Here is a 6,814-nt window from a genome sequence, read left to right as displayed (position 1 = left end):
CGACCCAGATCACAGTATTCATGATAAGGACTTAAAGGTTGAAATAAACACCAGGGTTATTTGAAGCTCACATCTACTACCAGAGAGGTGCCAAATGTGATTGTTTAAATCTGTTGTCGCCAGGGAGGACAATTAAAGACATATTTGGGTGGAAATCTGGCATGTTTGGACCATTTTAACCCCAGCTTTACAGAGGTTAAATGTTCATGTTTAAGAGGTAAACTTCTCCCTCCCCCCCCCCCCCCTCTCTCTCTTGTCCTATCATCCATTCTGTTTTCTCTATTTTCCTTATCTTTTATAAGTTAGAAATGACACATAGATAAGGCCACATTAAATGACCTCTATATTGCCAACAGGTGTGATTTTATTTAGCGGTTGCAAGTGCCTTGCAGATGTGAACCACATCACAAGGAGGAGTGTCCACCCAGATCTGTGTTGTGATGTCTCAATGAAGTCCCACCTGGTGGTGAAATAGGGACCCTTTAAAGAGCAGAAGAAGGAGAAGCTGTCCTCTAAGCTCAGAGTGATTCTATTGGTAATCAGTTATTTGTCTGCTGTTGTTCTGCTCACACCCCCTCTGCTGTAACCCCCAGAGAAACAGCCACACTGGTTGTTTGGGCTTCTCCCCATGTCAGTTCCCAGCTCAATAATGGATGTCTTGTTGCTATGTGACAACGGTTCATCATGCACTGTCCTGTGTTTCCTCATTGTTATGAAGTATTTTGAAGTAAACGTTGTTTTGGAGGTCATTCTAATGTTCTGTTTGTTCATTATGAGGTCTGGTGCCTCACAGCCAGAAGCTCCTCCCCATGTTAATCTTTCTCCTTCCTTAAAATGCTGCATAATTAGAATGTGACATCCTTAGCATGTAGCATACTTAGCATGTAGTGGACTTAGCATGTGGCATACTTAGCATGTAGTGGACTTAGCATGTAGCATACTTAGCATGTAGCATTCTCAGCATGTAGCATACTTAACATGCTGCATCATTAGCATGTATCATACTTAACATGTTGCATAATTAACATGTAGCATACTTAGCATGTTGCACACTTAGCATGTTATATATTTTCCTGTAACAAGTAGCATAATTTAACTTTTAGCCTACTTGACCTGTAGCGTACTTAGAGGTGCCAACCTGGTTTCAGAGTTTAAACCAAGTTGGCTGTTATCCAGTCGGGAATTCTACCAGGTTAACCAAATCTGATGACTTTACTGATCAAGTCTCTCGAGTTCTGCATATACTTAACAATGAAACCTGTGGCTGCTGAATCAGATTAACTGAACAACTGATGAACACATGCAGGCTACACCATGCAGGGTCCTTAACATAGGCTACCAAGCATATGTTGAGCCAAATGTCTTCGGCTACGTTTGATCAGAGAGTGTGAGTATATGCCCTATTGGCATTTCATGCGTCTATAGTATCACCATGTATGGTATAGGTGATCATTCATAAGCTCAGTTAACAGCACACAGCCCTCCATACCTCCAGTCCCCTTCTGGGATGCAGCAGCCTCATAACAGCTGAGTAACGGTGGCCTTATAATTTGGCGTGTGGCCTTCCAACACATCATACTGTGTTAAAACAAGCCTTTGTCCTGAGGGGGCGCCGATGTATTCACAGACCCCTCTCTCTATGGGCGTCGCTTGTTCTACAAGGTAATCCTATTGTCTTCCATAGAACAGCAAATACACACAAATTCAAATTTTGTCATCTTGGAGATGATACACTTATTAGAGCTGACCTTGGAGGCCGCTGGCATCGACCAATCAGGAGCCAGCATTCAAAATATATTATTATACTTATATTATTCTCTGAGCCCTTGTCTAACCTCGCAGACTCCAAAACAATCTTCTCAGGATTACGCTTGGCCTCCAGTACCGTGATCTCATGGCTTTACCTCTGAGGTGAACGCAGCCCATGTTCCACCTCCCTAAGGCAAGGCATTCAGCTCTAAGAATAGCCCGATGCCGGAGCAGGGATCACGTTTATCTATGCTGTGGAAAAATCTGAATTGCAGAAAAAGTACACAAAGACAACGTGAGAAAACGTGTCAGTGGAACAGGATGCTTTTTTGTAACGTTCCAAAAAATGTCAGAAGTTTGGACTTTCAAGCACAAAATGAATACACATTTATTATTTCATTACACCCTCCACTCGAGCGCAGCAGCTGTCTCAACTACCCTTATTCTGGTCATGTGTGGCCTTAATTCTGTTTGTCTTTCAATGTTCTCTCCTTTGCCTCGTCTCTTTAGATTCTCCAGGGCTCTATCCATCCCTGCTCTGAGGAACAAACCATCTTCACAGAAGTCCTCTCAAGGCCTGAAGGGTGGAACTTAAGAAGGAACTCATTCTTCCATCAAATCAACAAGTATATCAATGACGGAAAGCGAGCGGTTGTTTTTGTGTGATCCTACGTCGGTCAGGGGGATTTTCCAGGTTACGATCTGCAGGTCTGCATGCCTTCCTGTATGAACTAAAATATGCCAGATCTTGTCTCCTGTGATTTAAAACAGTACTAAAATGAAACCGTCTGAGGCTCGTTTGGGAAGGGGATCAGGAAGTGTTTTTTCACTGCCGAGCAGGAGTTTTAGACCTAGTACAAGAAAACAACAAAATAATCTGCTCCAGATACAGAAAACTTTTAACCCTCTATACCAGGACATCTTGACGCCCACCTCTACCTCAAAGTGAGGATCCAGAGTGGACAAATGTTTAGTCAGTTATTTACCAATCAGTGAATCAATAATGCACTAGAGACAAACAGTTGCCGAGTGGCCGACATACTTTTACAATAACCCTGCACCTTGTTGTGGATAATTTTTTTTAAGCATTGTTCTGTACACCTCAACAATCTTCTATGTTTACATGCACACTTACCTGGTGGATATGCAACACACTGGTCATTTAGACACTACTTGCCCTTTTTTTTAACTACATACCATACTAACTTGCCTTTAAGTAGTACATAAGGTGTATTTTCTGAGCTTTAGTGTTTGTGCCATTGTTTCTCTAGTTTTCTCATGCTTTTAGTTTGGTAATTTTGTCACGATAAAACATGACAAACACCACAAGGTCTAACGTTGGTTTAAAAACGTCTTTATGTGGCTGGCTATTGCTGAAGGTACGATGCACTGATCAACTTTCAGTGATGAAGGCCAGTAAAGGAACAGCGTAACCTATAGGATGTGTTTTTATGTTTTAAGACAATGTTTGGTTCTGAGACAGCTGAGAGCTCAGTGATCAGCTCTCAGGTTCTGGGTCCTGACAGCTGAGAGCTTTAATTATTATACGTATTAATTATTGTAGGCATATATACCTAGAAATAGGTATATAGGTATTAGGAGGTGGAGGGAGGAGCCTATTTTTTATAGTGTAGTGGTTAGTGTGTAGAATACTCAACCAACCTAGAAGTGACTTACTGGCCTAGTGGCTATAGTCACTGCCTTGGACTCCAAGCCAAAGGTCTTCAGTTTGACCTCCATATCTTAAGAAGTTTATCTTGGATCTAGCTTGAATTGAGCTTTTACAGTTTGGTCTTCGGTTGTAAGGTTTGTTAGTCCAGTTGCGCTCTGAAACCTAACCTTGTACGAGGCACAGAGCTCGCATCTCGGGTCAACTGCCCAAGAGGCTCCGGCTCCGGTAAAACAACATAGTTTGCATAGATTACCATTAGAAAGATAATCCTTTTCTATCCACTTATGCTACTAATACTACATTTACTTCTACTCGTATACCTTGCGTATGAGAGGACACTGTCCATAAGCATGTGTAGACCATAGAGTAGACAGAGGTGATGTCCCCAACACAAGAGCAGAGCTGAAAGGGTACAATGGTCAGCGCTCGACTGTAGGCATCATGTTCCCGGTTCACGCCTCACAGTGGCCACCAGAAGTACTGCAATCCCCTATTATATATATATATATATACAGTGGGGCAAAAAAGTATTTAGTCAGCCTCCAATTGTGCAAGTTCTCCCACTTAAAAAGATGAGAGAGGCCTGTAATTTTCATCATAGGTATACCTCAACTATGAGAGACAAAATGAAAAAAATAATCTAGAAAATCACATTGTCTGATTTTTAAAGAATTTATTTGCAAATTATGGTGGAAAATAAGTATTTGGTCAATAACAAAAGGTCATCTCAATACTTTGTTACATGCCCTTTGTTGGCAATGACAGAGGTCAAACGTTTTCTGTAAGTCTTTACAAGGTTTTCACACACTGCTGCTGGTATTTTGGCCCATTCCTCCATGCAGATCTCCTTTAGAGCAGTGATGTTTTTGGGCCACACGGACTTTCAACTCCCTCCAAAGATTTTCTATGGGGTTGAGATCTGGAGACTGGCTAGGCCACTCCAGGACCTTGAAATGCTTCTTACGAAGCCACTCCTTCGTTGCCCGGGCGGTGTGTTTGGGGTCATTGTCATGCTGAAAGACCCAGCCACGTTTCATCTTCAGTGCCCTTGCTGATGGAAGGAGGTTTTCACTCAAAATCTCACGATACATGGCCCCATTCATTCTTTCCGTCACATGGATAAGACTCCTGGTCCCATGGCAGATAAACAGCCCCAAAGCATGATGTTTCCACCCCCATGCTTCACTGTAGGTATGGTGTTCTTTGGATGCAACTCAGCATTCTTTCTCCTCCAAACACGACGAGTTGAGTTTTTACCAAAAAGTTCTATTTTGGTTTCATCTGACCATATGACATTCTCCCAATCCTGTTCTGGATCATCCAAATGCTCTCTAGCAAACTTCAAACGGGCCCGGACATGCACTGGCTTTAGCAGGGGGACACGTCTGGCACTGCAGGATTTGAGTCCCTGGCGGCGTAGTGTGTTAGTGATGGTAGCCTTTGATACTTTGGTCCCAGCTCTCTGGAGGTCATTCACTAGGTCCCCCCGTGTGGTTCTGGGATTTTTGTTCACCGTTCTTGTGATCATTTTGACCCCACAGGGTGAGATCTTGCGTGGAGCCCCAGATCGAGGGAGATTATCAGTGGTCTTGTATGTATTCCATTTCCTAATAATTGCTCCCACAGTTGATTTATTCACACCAAGCTGCTTACCTATTGCAGATTTAGACTTCCCAGCCTGGTGCAGGTCTACAATTGTGTTTCTGGTGTCCTTTGACAGCTCTTTGGTCTTGGTCATAGTGGAGTTTGGAGTGTGACTGTTTGAGGTTGTGGACAGGTGTCTTTTATACTGATAAGGAGTTCAAACAGGTGCCATTAATACAGGTAACAAGTGGAGGACAGAGGAGCCTCTTAAAGAAGAAGTTACAGGTCTGTGACAGCCAGAAATCTTGCTGGTTTGTAGGTGACCAAATACTTATTTTCCACCATAATTTGCAAATAAATTCTTAAAAAATCAGACAATGTGATTTTCTGGATTTTTTTTTTTCATTTTGTCTCTCATAGCTGAGGTTTACCTATGATGAAAATTACAGGCCTCTCTCGTCTTTTTAAGTGGGAGAACTTGCACAATTGGTGGCTGACTAAATACTTTTTTGCCCCACTGTATATATATATATATATATATATCTATATTAGTGCTGTCAAGCGATTAAAATATTTAATCGCGATTAATCGCATTAATGTCATAGTTAACTCGCAATTAATTGCGATTAATCACACATTTTTTCCTATTCTAAATATCCCTTGATTTCGTGCTGCTAGACTTTTAGTGGGATCAGAGAGTGTTGAGAAGGACAGTAATAAAATATATTTGGTAGGATGGATATCAGAAGAGAGACCCGCAGTGAATTCAACCCGGTCCACTTGACATCGGGTAGGTGCATGACAGTGTTAGGCCTACCGTAAAACTTCAATAGCCCAGGCTTTTATTTGTTTCAATCACTGAACTTTCGAAAAAAACTCTTGCTCAGCAAAGATGGGAAATACTATAACATTTATTATTTAAACCGGTATGAATATTCCTACCGTACGTAGGCCTACCAGGCTATCGAATAACGCCTACACACAGACACACAGACACACACACACACACGGTGGCGGAGTGGTAATCGGGAGAGTAGGGAGAATTCCCGGTGGGCCGTTAACGTTTCGGGGCTGTCGGGCTGATTACTGGGGGATAACAATATTGCGTTTATATAAGTTCCTTGCAGCGCCATCCGGCAGCTGGAGCTGTGCGCCCGCAACCTCTCACTCACTCAACAGCCGTAACACTCACAAACTGTCACCGTCGCAACCAAGTTGATTTTGTCTAGAGGGGAGTAACTGAGCGGCCCCTCCCGAGGTGGTACAGCCCAGGTGGGCCTTGAACTGCGATTGGACAAAAGATGTGACAGCTAATGACAACATTGAACTCTTGTGCAGGCTCGAACAGAGTGACACACACACACACACACACACACACACACACACACACACACACACACACACACACACACACACACACACACACACACACACACACACACACACACACACACACACACACACACACACACACACACACACACACACACACACACACTTTTAAGGAGTTTTTCACCCGCTCCGTATCCTTGCTTGCCCCAACAAGTTTGTGCGGCGTGCTTGTTTGTTTTGTTTCCGGTGTAGCTAGATCCGGTATGGTGTTGTAGTCTTTCTAACGTGACTAGTTGTTGCTAGACAGCAGGTTAAAAAACTGCAACGTTTGCCAAGCCAAAAGAGCGTTAATTGCGCTAAAAAAAATTAACGCAATTAAAATGTATTAATTAAAAGGTTAACGCCGTTAATAACGCGTTAAACTGACAGCACTAATATATATATATATATATATATATATATAGTAAGTTTGACTCC

This window comes from Pollachius pollachius (genome assembly GCF_949987615.1).
Source record: "Pollachius pollachius genome assembly, chromosome: 18".
In the NCBI taxonomy this organism is placed as follows: Eukaryota; Metazoa; Chordata; class Actinopteri; order Gadiformes; family Gadidae; genus Pollachius; species Pollachius pollachius.
The sequence above is the reverse complement of the archived record's forward strand: the minus strand, read 5'-3'. Positions refer to the sequence as shown.